The sequence below is a fragment of the Prionailurus viverrinus genome, chromosome F2 (assembly GCF_022837055.1).
Source record: "Prionailurus viverrinus isolate Anna chromosome F2, UM_Priviv_1.0, whole genome shotgun sequence".
NCBI classification, from domain to species: Eukaryota; Metazoa; Chordata; class Mammalia; order Carnivora; family Felidae; genus Prionailurus; species Prionailurus viverrinus.
The window spans coordinates 62291462-62304876 of NC_062578.1; the positions used below are offsets into that span (position 1 = coordinate 62291462).

At 44.3% G+C, this 13415-nt stretch overlaps 1 protein-coding gene across 1 annotated transcript in view; it reads right to left on the minus strand.

The window, feature by feature from the left end:
- The window catches only part of EXT1 (exostosin glycosyltransferase 1), a 288070-nt gene that overhangs the window by 36740 nt on the left and 237915 nt on the right, over positions 1–13415 (minus strand). The gene's annotated exons all lie outside the window — the stretch shown is intronic.

Genomic DNA, 13415 nt, shown 5'->3' on the forward strand with positions numbered 1-13415 from the left:
ATGCAGCGACGCCAGACAAATACTCATATATAAGAATGGATAACATAACTTACAGCGGAAACACAAGAGAGACAGAAGGAGCTGGCCTAAGAAATGTGAAAATAAGAATAACAGGAGAAAAAAAAAAGCATAGCGTGGGGTGCGGAAAACCAGGGTGCAGAAGAGAGGATTGTTTCTTTTACTCAGATACCACTTGACGGTACAACACGGTTCTTGTGCTTGAAAAAAGGCAAAATATAACATGAGCGCCGGCTGTCTCTTTAGGCTGGGGAAGTGCAGGAAAGGCGACAAGCATTTCATTTTGTTTAGGGATATCCCCTTAAAAGTGGCTTCCGCAAACACATTCCTAAACACGCAGTTTCAGGTTCATTATGAGTTTAAGCAAACTTGGGGAAGCAGAAATGGCTCGTGCCCTGTGCAAGCCTAGATTCTCAGAGCTAAGATGAAATCACTCTCATTTTTCAAGAGGTTGCAATGCTCGGCAGACAGGTGTGACTTTGACAGTAGCATATGTCACCAGCATTTTCTGACTCTAATAGTCTAATTTAATCATAGCCTGAAGGCATCGGATTCTTCCCTCCTCCTTTTGGGATACTGATATATACATTTATATTTTTAAAGTCCACATCTATTTTTATATTCTCATACAAACTAGGCATATGGGAGTAAGCCAATTTTCAATTATAAACCCGTCATTAAGAAGAGACATCATGCAAAGGACCATTTGCTTAAACAAGCTTGTACAACTAATTTGCACAAGAAAAGGTCACCATGAATGGATTAAGATTATCTCCATTGAGAGTAAAATAAAAACCCTTGCTGCATTAATTAAACTGCAAAATAGACTTGAAAGTAGAAAAGATTTTTAAGAGGGCTCAAATTTGGCTAAATAAGAAATATTAAATTATGATGGTAATGCCTTCTCCTTTGCTCACCAAACACGGGGAAGTAATTGATAAGTATCTTCAAATTCAACTGTTAAAAAATGTCTGGCTCTCTCCCTTAACCGACGAAGAGGGAAATATGTGCACACACACATATACTTATAAAGTTTAAACTCAAATTGTTTTAATATAAAAAGGTCAAATATACTTCAGACTACAGCAAAGTTTAGTAAGTGCCCAGAATAGAAACCCCTGAGGGATTAGCACAGAAGGTCCTACACCCTCATCATTAGGCTGCTAAAAATGTAGAACCCTATTAATGTTCTGGATTGTAACAAGTTTCAAAGTTGCCAGTTGCAGAATTTACTTTGGGGAAGGAGTAGAGGTAGAGAGAAGGCAGAAAACTTACAGCAAAAAAATCACCTGACAGTTATTCTAGGGTGTTGGTTTTTAAGTGGTGGCACAGGAGTATTTGCTGATGTAGGGGATAAAGCTTACATGATTGAAGCTTGTGTTCATTCATACAGCAGGTAAAGGGAGATGTGGGATGAACATCCTTGCCACTAGGTAGCTGTGACATTAGGAATAAAACACATGAGCACTCCGGGCCTTACTTTCCTCATCAGCAAAATGACTAGAGATTGTCTGAACACGCCATTATTCTTTATGTTATTTTTAGGTGAGGAAGAAGAATCTTCTGGGGTGCATGGGTGGCTCCGTCAGTTGATAAGCATCCGACTCTTGATTTCAGCTCAAGTCATGATCTCACAGTTCATGGGATGGAGCCAGCGTAGGGCTCTGCACTGAGTGTGAAGTCTGCTTGGAATTCTCTCTCTCTCTGCCCCTCCCCCTGCTCATGGTCACACACACTCTCTCTCTCAAAATAAAGAAACAAACTTAAAAAAAAAAAAAAAAAGAAGAATGTCCTTTCAGAATATCCCACTGCTCCAAAGGTTTCCAAAACCCTTGTATAAATGTATGTGTGCATATATACATACACGTACATATATGCATATATATATGTATAAATATCTGCTCATGTGTATACAATGTATGTTTAACACATAAAGACATATACAGAACATGTGCACACAAAACTTAGAACAATGATTTTCAGACTTCTAACCATGCTCAGTCCATCAGCCAGCCTCTCTTTTGGGCTCTAGTGAGAGGGAACCTATGAATGGATAAGTGTGTTCTAACTGAGGGAGTAATGATACCCTGAAAGGGGGGGGTAGTTTTCCCAGGCGGGCCGCACTTGTGTTTGGTGCCCTCCCACTCAGCCTTTCTGGGACCCATCTCTCCATTTTGGTGTTCTCACACACCCACATCTACCTCCTTCTCGATGCTTGAACTCATTCAATTTTTTAGTCACTGTCTCAAAAAACACTATGTCCCAGGCCCTGTTCTAGTCCTGTAGATGTTGTGCAGAGTAGACCCTTCTCCAGTCACTAGGCTTATCAAGGAATCATCAAGGAATCATCTGATAATTAGGAGAGGCTGATCAGAACTCCAGGTGTAAAATTACTGGAAATCTGCATTATAAAGTACACTCGAGAAGACTGGCCTTGCAAAGGGAGACACTAAGGAACTCTGGACACTCTCCCTAACAAAACAACAATTTAACTGGTAAAAATTATTTAAAAAAAAACCCCAAAACCAAAAACCTCATTCATTTAAATTTTCTGGAAATTGTCCTAAAGGTCTAATGACAAATGGAAAAACATTTGTTCGGGAGAAGCTACAGAATCTTGGCAAGAACACTGAGTGTCTGTGGCGTTTGAACCATGGTCTGCTCCATTACCAACCCCTCCCAGCTCTGCCTCATAGAATCTCCATCTCAGGCAAGTTCAGTCAAGAAGGCTGGGCTCCTTCTCCCACAAGTTGCCATCAAGAAAGTGAAAAGACAACCCACAGCAAAAAGAAAATATCTGAAAATCATTGATCTGGTAAGAGACTGTTATCCAGAATATGTAAAGAATTCTGACATTCAACAATCAAAAGACAAATAATCCAATCTTAAAACAAGCCATGGATTGACTAGATATTGTTCCAAAGAAAATATACAAAATGCCAATAAGCACAAAGATCCTCAACATCATTAACCGTTAAAGAAATGCAAATCACCGACAAGGATGGCTATCATCAAAAGGACAGGTGAGAACAGGTGCTCATGAGGCTGAGGAGAAATTGGAACCCTTGCATATTCCTGCCGGGAATGTAAAATGGTGCAGTCACGTTGGAAAAAAGTTGGGCAGTTTCTTTTAAAACTAGAAGTGGGATTAGCATATGACCCAACAATTGCACTCTTGGGCATTTAGCCCAGAGAAAATGAAAACTTATTTTCACGCAGAAACTTGTCCATGAATGTTCACAGCAGTTTTATCCTTAATAGCCCCAAACGGGAAACTATCCAAATGTCCTTCAATGGGTGAATAATTCAACAAACTGTGGTACATCTACAGCCTAGAATACTTCTCAGCAATAAAACGAAATGAACTATCGATACACACAACATCCTCAAGGAAATTATGCTAAGTGAAAAAGCCAGTCTCAAAAAGGTGAACACTGCCTTATTTATTTATATAGCATTTGTGAAGTAACATAATTTTAGGGATACATAACAGATTAGTAGTTATGAAAGGTTAGAGATGGGGGAGAAGGACAGGCAGAGAGAGGACAGGTCAAGTGAGGGGGACGGGCTTCTCAGAGGGATGAATTCTCCCCTATTAAGTTTAGAAGTGTAAATCACATCAGAATCATAAACATCTTCAAAATGAGAGTTAATTAACACATGATATCCTAAGCAAAAAGGTAAGTAGATAGGGCAGGCAACTAATCTCAGACACCTTTCCACTTCAAGTCAATAAATGGTTTTGTTACCCTCTTCAGATGGGCATTAAGTTCCCCATTGTGTAGGTGGTGATACAGAAGTTAGAGCAGTTTTTATAAATGGCTGCAAAGAAAAACGCAATAAAGTGACACGGCCTGAATTTAACCTAGAAACCAGGAACCACTCTATGGCCGTAATAATTTTCACCTTAAAGTTGTGCCGAATAATGGATGGGATACACCCCATTTAAAATGGGCCCTGTAACAATGCAAAATTGAAGTCCTTCCCCCCCATATGAAACACATTGTAGCTGGCGGCAATTCAGTGTACCCGAGGAAGGGGGGGTCAGCGTGGCAAGTGCAGGGTTCCCCAAGTGCCTTTCCCCACAGGAACATCATCCACACCCCCTGGGAACTTTGTGGAAATGGGAATGCCCAGCCCACCAAGGCCCACTGGTGTAGAAACTCCAGAGGAAGGGCCCAGAATCCTGTTACCACAAGCCCTCCAGGTAATTAGGACGCATCCTAAATTTTGTGCGAAGAGCTCACAGAAAATTTGAGTTAAGAGGTCAGGAACACAAAGCTTTGTGGGTTAAGCAGCTTTAGACACAGCCAAACCTGGGTTCCCCTTTGCTATTTACAAGATGGGTGATCTTGGGAAAGTTATATGGGAAAGAAATCTCAGGTTTCCTGGTGGGCAAATGGAGATACTTCTACAGTGAGGCTTAGCTGGTACAATTTAACTGAAGCACGGGCATATCCTAACCCATCCATAAGTGGTAGCTATTATCATTACAGCTGAAGGAAGGCAACAGAATATAATGGAAAACAAAGCCGACCTGAAAAGTTAGAGGACCTGGCTTGAGGAACCTGGGTTCTGGATCTGCCACTTCCTGTATGGCCCTGTGTAAAAGAAGTTCTCCATGCTTCAAAGCAGTTAAGATCAAATGAGATCGAGTCCGTGCCCTATAAACTGCAATGCACTAGGCAAACTGTAAGCTGTTGTGGTAAATTACATCGGGACGAGAGGAATAAAAACATTAAAAAAAAAAAAAAAGAACAATGAAAAAAGAAAAGAAAGAACAGATTCCCCAAGACAGAGCCAGAGACAAATGTGGAACAGACCCTTTAAAATAAAATGCAAACAGAAGCTGGGAATCACAACAGAACAGCAGCTTCTAATTGAAAGGATTTTGCCTTATTTTCAAAAGCTACACAGACAAGGATGCTGCCGGTGCAGCATGCCCACCGGCCGTCCCGTGCTTCCCTCAACCCCTCTGTAGCACACACAGTTGCCATGTGAGCCTGCTTTTTGCTAATCAAAGAATCAAAGAGGGTAGGGAAGAAGCCAAGCGATCCAGCCTCTCATCTCTGTAGTCACGCAATTCCAGTCTCCCCGTGATGTTGCTACAGTTTGTCTCAAGTATTTATTTATAAAGTGAACCATCTACGCTATCTGTTCCCTCCAGTCCCCATCCTCATAAGTACTTAATCTTCTTTGCTTACACCCAGGTTTGAACTGTATCCTTTAGGAGAAAAAGAAAGAAAACAAAACCAATGTATGGCCGCTATAGTTCCATTAAGTACACTGGATGAGGGAAATAAAACAAGGTCCTTAGCACCTCCCCTGTGCTTTCTTTCACTCACTCAAACATTAATTAGCTGAATGCCTACCATGTGTCACGCATTCTTCAAAGAACCAACGGTCCAGAGAAAAGGCAGATGTGTTATCAACTGATTGTTATTCAGTGAGGGAATATGATGATCAATGATTATTATTTATCGGTAGGATGGAGGCATGAGGTGGAGATTATGCAGAGAAACAACAGCGACAACTTGGCTTTGGTGGGGAGACTGAGAAGCAGGGATGCCTCCAGGAGGAAGGGAGACGGAGCTAATTATTAATGGAAGAGCAAGAATCAGCCTGGTAAGGCTGAGAGGAGGCAATCGGCATTTCTGGGGGTAGAAACAGACAGCGGGAGCAAACACCAAGATGAGAGAACCCACCGCAGTTTGGGGAGGGCGAGGCAGTGGGGGTGGGGGGAGGGGAGTGAAACTACCAGTAGGGTGGGGCCCCACTGGGAGGACAATGTGTGGTATCTCCTGGAGCTCAGACATAATCCTGTGTGGTGGATTGAGTCACTGAAGGGCTCAAGCAGAAGAAGGACACGCTCCCAATGGCATTCTTACAACTTGATAGAACACAACTTCACAGGCGAGTGCTTAGTGCAGACAGTCTGATAACCTTGCCAACAATGCAGGTCACAACTATGGAGCCATAAAGAGCTCCACTTCCACGCTTTCTGATACCAAAGAGCCTCTGCCTTCCACCACACCATGCTGCCCCTTTGGTCAGCTCACACAAATGCAAGGTCTGAAAGTACATTTCTTTCTTTCTTTTTTAGTAATCTCTGCACCCAACATGGGGCTCGAACTCACCACCCCAAGATCACGAGTCACGCTCTCCACTGACTGAGCTGGCCAGGCGCCCCTGAAACGTTTCTTACGGAGCGAATCCCTAAGCAGTTCATCTAGTGTCAAGCACTGGTAACAAGTGGCTACCGCTAAGAGGACCCTTTCTCCTCTACTCAAAGCCCTACATCATGTCACGTGAGCAGTTCAGTCCAAGATGGTGCTCTGTTTTTATTTACCATGTTGCCTTAGACCCTTTCTTGGACTTCACAGATTCGACACGTAAAATTTCAATGACTTTTGAGAAAACCCAAAGCCCATAACATGTAATAACATGAAATTGGCCCAAGACACAAATCTGAACTGAGAAACATACCTTTCAGTCAGAAAATGGGTCCAGTTGGCCACTATAGTATGGCTATCTGTTGTCATGTAAGCATACACACAGAGGAGAACAGGCCCCCGTGGTCTTTGAGAATTCGTGGGACACGCTAAGCCTCAGTTTCTTCACCACTTGCTCACACAGCTCTTGTGCACATGAATGAACTCCATATGCTCCAGTGTCGGGTAAATGACCAGAGCTATACTAATGTGTGGTGCTGGCCCAGGCTGACCAGATTGGCTGCAGCCTCGGGGACATTTACTGCCCTGCAGCCAGAAGGCACTTGCTGTGGAGGTGCTGTGATTCCTCACATGGGTGATTCTTGCCTGGAGCGCTGCCTGCTGCCAGAACCTCAGGGGCACCCGGTCATGCCATAGGTTAGGATGCGATTTCTCTTTAATGCTTCTCAAAAGGATGCTGCTGGCCCCAAGTTTTCCAATGCAGAGAGCAGTGGTTGGCTACAAGGAGGGACATGCATCTACATCCATCCTTCACACTTGAAGGCTATCCGCAGAAGACCATCTCCTCTTTACTGTCCATTTAAAATCCATTTCAGGGGCGCCTGGCTGGCTCAGTCAGTGGAGCATGTGACTCTTGATCTTGGGGTGGCATGTTTGAGCCCCACGTTGGGTGGAGAGACTACTTAAAAATAAAATCTTAAAAAAATCCATTTCAATGTAGGGAAGGGATGGAGGTTAAGGTTTTGCAGGCTCTCGTTGGGGCATGAGGCCCCATGGGAAGCAGGACTCTTGCACACATTTTCTCACCTAAGCCTCGTAGCCACACTAGGAGGTAAGTATGGTTATGCCAGCTTCTCACAGGGAACAGGAGTCAGAAGACACTTGGAATCCAATACCCCGTCTGAACACGCTGGATCCTAACCCCATATCATGTCAAAATTCCCTTACACCATCTTTACCCTAGCTACTGACAGCTCAGAACTGTAAACCTGGACCATGTGGTAATCGCCACCTGTATATACTAATGAATACAACAAGTGCTAGATGCATCTCTTATTTCAAGATGGGTAGAAGACCATCTTGGCTCCCCGTCATTAAATAGCAGCACAACGGCTAATATGTAACAGTGATAAAATAGGACAGTCGTGAAAGGTAAAATTACAGTAATGACCACCTGCCCCCCTCCCCCGCCACATACACATGCTGATTACATGTTCCCTGTGTGCAGGGCAACAACCTGTGGTCATTATTGCACTTTATCTCTACAAGCACACGTGAAATGGCCCCATTTTACAGATAATGAAGTACAGTAGTAAAAGTTTTATGAGACTTGTAGGAGGAGGGCAGAATCTACAATATGCTCTGTTGTCTCTCAGGGCTGCCTAGAAGGAAGGAGTAACACGGGGACAGCAAAGGTGAAAACAAAGAATTTCCACCACATTGTGCCAGGTGACGCTGATCTCAGCTGTCTGGCGGGGTGAGGTTTTAGAGCACCGGTTTCTGTGCTCGGCAATAGCCAAACTCAAACGGCTCCAAGATAAATGCAATTCCAGGACATGTGGGTCTCATCAATTCTCTGGTTAGAAATAAAGCATTTCTGGGGCACTTGGTGGCTCAGTTGGCTGAGCCTCCAACTTCAGCTCAGGTCATGATCTGGTAGTTTGTGAGTTTGAGCCCTGCATTGGGCTCTGTGCTGACAGCTCAGAGCCTGGAGCCTGCTTTGGATTCTGTGTCTCCCTCTCTCTCTGCCCCTACCCTGCTTGCACTCTATCTCTCAAAAATAAACATTAAAAACAAAAAAAAGAAAGAAAGCATTTCTGAAAATGCTACACAAAGCGCTACCTGGGTACAGGGGGACAGAAAAGGGAGAGGCCATAAAAAAAGCCAGCAGCAACAATAACCTCAGGTGGATAAATGGGTCCACAAGAGGTACACCAAGGTCTTGGCTGCAGGAGCTAAATGTCTTCTCAGTTCCCAAGGGCCACTGGGAATCCCGAGGTCATTATCTTACCATTAACTTTTCACCAGGCTCTGCACCAGGGAGACTGGCCAATGGGAGCGGGGCCAGGAAGTGTGGACCGAAGCTGAGAGTGCCAGCACGGAGTATCCGTCCTAAATGGCAGCTCCCCGCGCCACCCCCCAGCATTCCCGCATCCCCCCCCCCCACCGACAAGCCGAGTCTTAGGGAGCAGGAGCACGTCCCCTCAGCACGCCCCTCTTTCCTTCCTCTGCTTTACATGCATTGCTGGAGGAAGCCTTGCTGCAACCCTGAGTCTTGGCCAGAGACCCTCTTGCTGCTCACCCAGCGCCCTGGTCTGACCTGTCTTCCGCTCACATTGTATTAAGTTGCCTGTTTTCTTGTTTTCCTTTCATTGGACTCCAGGAGACAGGACCTCGGTCCTACTTGCTGTTGAACCAGCCCTTCCCCCAGGGCCTGGCCCTACAGGAGCCACTTGAAAAATAGTAAATGGATGGAAAGTGTCAGCATGCACTGGTTTGCATTTCGGGTGCAGCGGGTGCAAGATCAACAGAGAGACCAAGAGACGCAAGCCCCTCTTCATTACGATCATCTCCATTTAGCTGTAACAAACATCTCTGTGTGTGCCTGGTCTTCTGAGGACGACCTGCACTTCTCTGTTGAGGCTGAGCCCAAGCTAGACAGTGGAAAACAGGGTCTTTTATTTAACTATTTTTTTTCTCTTCCTTTTGTACATTTTCTATCCCTTCTTCTTTGTCTTTATTTCTAAAGGCCTGGCAGTTTGTTAAAAGTTTCATTTTCTTTCTGCACCGTGGTGAGGGTGGGGGATTTGTGTTTCACCAGCCCTGATAAATAGCATTATTTGCAAATCGAGTCAAATGTATGGGCAGTGCTATTCAAAGTGAACCTTCTCCTCGTCTTCCTCCACGTCTGAGCTGAAGGAAAAAACCCCCGAAAACCAAAAAACAAACACGGTCCACCCTCCTCCTGGCTTCATCACGACAAACACTGCTTTGGTCCAAAGGCAAGGCCTCCCCATCCCCCAAAGAAAACTGGGCTCAACCTAGTGTTCTGACCACTTCCATTCTTGAGCCAAAACATTCTTTCCTGCCCAGCCGGACTTGGTCAGCCCTGGGATTAGGAGGATGTCTGGAATTCCTTCTGGGCTGTTCTCGTCACCACGGAGTGGCTGCCCAGTGGTGAATACGACATGCCCTGCATTCTTTGTCAGCCCTTAAGCCTTTCGTCTGGTCCTTGCACTTAAGTGATTATAAAATACCTTGAGAATCCAATTACAGTTAATGAAATAACAGCTGGCTCGGCCAACCTCACCTTCCTAAGTCTGCTCCTATTTTTGCCATTCCTGGGCATCTACCTTCTGACTTTGACAGTCAGGGCCAGCTCACTTCTGGGACTCTTCATGCTGAATAAGCAAATGAGGTCTCAGAATTCTGCACAGGTGAAGACGGTGCATCCTCAAGAAATTATGGGACACCAACATAATATGAAAGTTGCGTGAAGCTAGTTGACTAGGGGAAATTTATTCTTTCCCTCTGGGTATGAGAATGTATAAATGTCCAGGTGCATATGGGTCCATGGGACATGCAAATGTGTGTTACGGTTAATGACCTGACAGTGCATATTGTTTATTTACCAGAACACCCTCCCATGAGGGGTTGGTCATTGGAGACTGGAAAGGCCCATAAACTCAGATTGTGCCATTTCCTTTGGAAGAAGAACTATAGTGCCCTGGGGGATAGAGTCTGAGCTCAGCGTCACCCCTCCTTCCTCCTCCAGCTGGCTCTGGTCAGCTCAGCTCCCCTTGAGAAGCTAGCCAGCTCCTAGGTGGCCTCATTTTGGGAAGAGGCTGTGAAACAGAGGAAATTTAAGCACTTAATAGGGGAGGGGTAGACCAGGTGGCCCTAAGATGCCTTCTTGCTCTGATATTTGTTCACTGGACACATGAATCCTGAGCGACTCCTCTGTGCCAGACAGCACACTGCGCTCAGGGGAAACAACGGTGCCCTCAATGGTTTTTGTAATTACACAGGACCCCCCGGTCTCTTCACGCCCTTCCCTAGATCTCCCTTAATTCTATTCCTTTGGGTCTCCACATGAACAGAGCAATAAGAAGCATGCTCTGGTTCATGTTAGTTTCAGGTCAGAGTAAGTTCAATCTTTATGGGTTCAATCCATAGAGCAACCAAAGTTACCCTTAAAATGTTAACTCCAAGGCTGAAAACCCCCCAGTGGCTCCTCATAGCACTTAGAATAATATTCACACCCCTTGCCATGGCCAACAGGACTCCGTGAGAACTGGCCTCTGCCCACAGTTCAGACTGCCCTTCTCCTCACTCACCAGCTACTGCTATACTGCCCTCTCAGCTTCTTTACACACAAATCACTCATCACCATCTCCTGGGCTTGTACTTGCTACGCCCTCTGCTGGGAACATTCTCCCCAGTCTGCCCCAGATGCAAATCAGCCTTCAGATAAACAGTACGTCTTCAGAGAGGCCCTCACAGACTAGCCTGTGTTCCGAACACTCACTGTCCCATTGCTCTGTTTCATCTCTGTCTTAGGATTTACTACGGTCTGAATTCACCCGTTTTGTTGTTTTACAGGGTCACTCTCCTTCTCCCTAAATATAATATATATTATATTATATATACATATATATATACACATATATTATACACACCCGTATATATATATGTGTGTGTGTATATATATACACACACATATACACACACACACAATGAGGAAAGGGGTTTACCTGCTCTTATTCAGCCCCTAGACCTGTGCCTGGACCGTAGTGACCTTAAGAAATATTTTTTGTTGGGCTGCCTGGGTGGCCCATTCGGTTGAGCGTCCGACTCTTGATTTCAGCTCAAGTCATGATTCCAGGGTTGTGGGATCGAGCCCAGTGTTGGGCTTTGCAGTGAGTGTGGAACTTGCTTAGGATTCTCTCCCTCTCTCTCTGTCTCTGTCTCTCTCCCTCTGCCTCTCCCTGGATCCAGGTTAACTCCCAGGTTAAAAAAAAAATTTGTTGTTGCATAAATACCATATCTCTCATTCCTCAAGAGAGAATACTCACGAGGCCACAAAGTGTCCCAGTTGCTGGCCATGCTTGTGGCGATAACCCACAGGACAACCTTCTAAAAGAACATAGAGAAGTTCTTGTTCGTCTTTTTTGTGTGTGTGCAATACCAGCCTCATCTCTCCAGTTAATGTTAAGATTCATCAACTGCTCTAAATGCCATCTTCTATGAAAGCAAGATCTCATTAAAAATGTCTGTGGAGAAAAAAAAAATTTTTTTAAAAGAATGTCTTTAAGAGAGGCTTATGTAGAGTGATAGGATGAAACCTGCATAAACAAATATTAGAAACTATAGTTTCTGGTCTTGACTTTGTCATTAACGGCTTGATTTTAAGCAAGGCGCTTTGGTTCTGAATGCGCACTTGTTTGTAAGATGGTGCAATCACACTAGTCTTGCCTGCCTAACGAGGTCTACTGATGATCTAACGGGACAGAGTGCATGAGAAGTTTATGGAAACTAAAGCATGTAGCAACATCAGGGAACACAAGGAAAGAGGCTTCTTGGAATGGTCTGCATATTGTGAGGCATAATGGAGAGGATGTCAGAGGTTTGGTGCTGTTTCGTTTCCTTTCCTCTTTTTTGAGTCCCAATTATTATGGCCTCCACCCCAAACACATTCAATGCTTCAGAAGTGCAGGTCATTTTCCAAAAGAAGCGTCTGGAATAGCTAATTTGTTACCAAAGCCAATGATGAAACACACAGGACCCTAAAAGGGTCTGGAAAACCGGCCATGATTCCCAGTGCTCTTCTGTGTTAGTTTTCAGCTATTAGCCAATCAGTCTGTTTTCAGAGTATGAATCTGTAATGAAGATGGCTCAGAACTCTTGGCTACAGGGCCCTTAAAGAGAGAGCAATTCTGTCACATGGAACCTCTTGTTGTTTAGTTTCCACTAAGGTATCTTGGCTTTTAAATAAACCGTCAGGTAAAACTTGGCATCAAAACACAAAGTGAGTAACTTCCTTTGTAGAAGAGCTGACAGCTCGGCGGTGTGTCAGATAGATAGCTGCTAAGAGTCAGCTCCAAAGGCGGCTGCATCCTCTCTGGAAGGGAGCTGGTACCATAAACTGCCTTCCTTGCTTGGGGTTAAGTCAAAGCAAAATTTAGGGATGCTCTTTATGGAAAGTTAACCCTGCAACGCCGATCGACCACATCCCTCTTCACGAGTGTTGGTTTTGGAATTATAAAAGTTTTGGAGGTGTGAAAACATAATTGGAAAACTTTTTTTTTCCTGCTTAAAGGGCTAATTGATTTCACAGGTGTTTAATTATCATTTGCTGTGAGATAATACCTTGTAGTGCCATAAAAAATGGATTTAATTTTCGAGTGCCTGCAAAACCATTGCCAAAGCCAAGTGAGAGCTAAAGCTAGATAATTATTCTATAAATCAAACACACTGCCTCCTTTCTTTGAAATTTTTAATACTTGGAGATAATGATATCTGACAACCTTGAAACTAACATGAAAAAGATTTTCCTGCCAAGTGCCGAAAGGCGACCATCACAGCATTTTAGTCGGCCTGGTTCATTAACAGTGACTCAGACAGCCTTAAGGTCCTGCCTGTGGGCTTCCAAGACACGCCAAGGGTAAGGGCAATGGTGTATGTCATGACACAGTAGGTCTCTACCAAGATTGAATGGCCACACGTCCAATAAGGTCTACAACAACAACAACAACAACAACAACAACAACAGGGATAAAACCCAAGCCACCATTACCACCATTAGCACAAAAAAACTGCCTGAAAACAACTGTAACTCTCTAAGGCCAAACTCAGAGTCCTGGAACGTGGCAAGCGGAGGTTTTTCAACTTGATCAATGAATACTTTCCTATCTTATGCTTGCGGCACAACACTTGTGCTTTCTG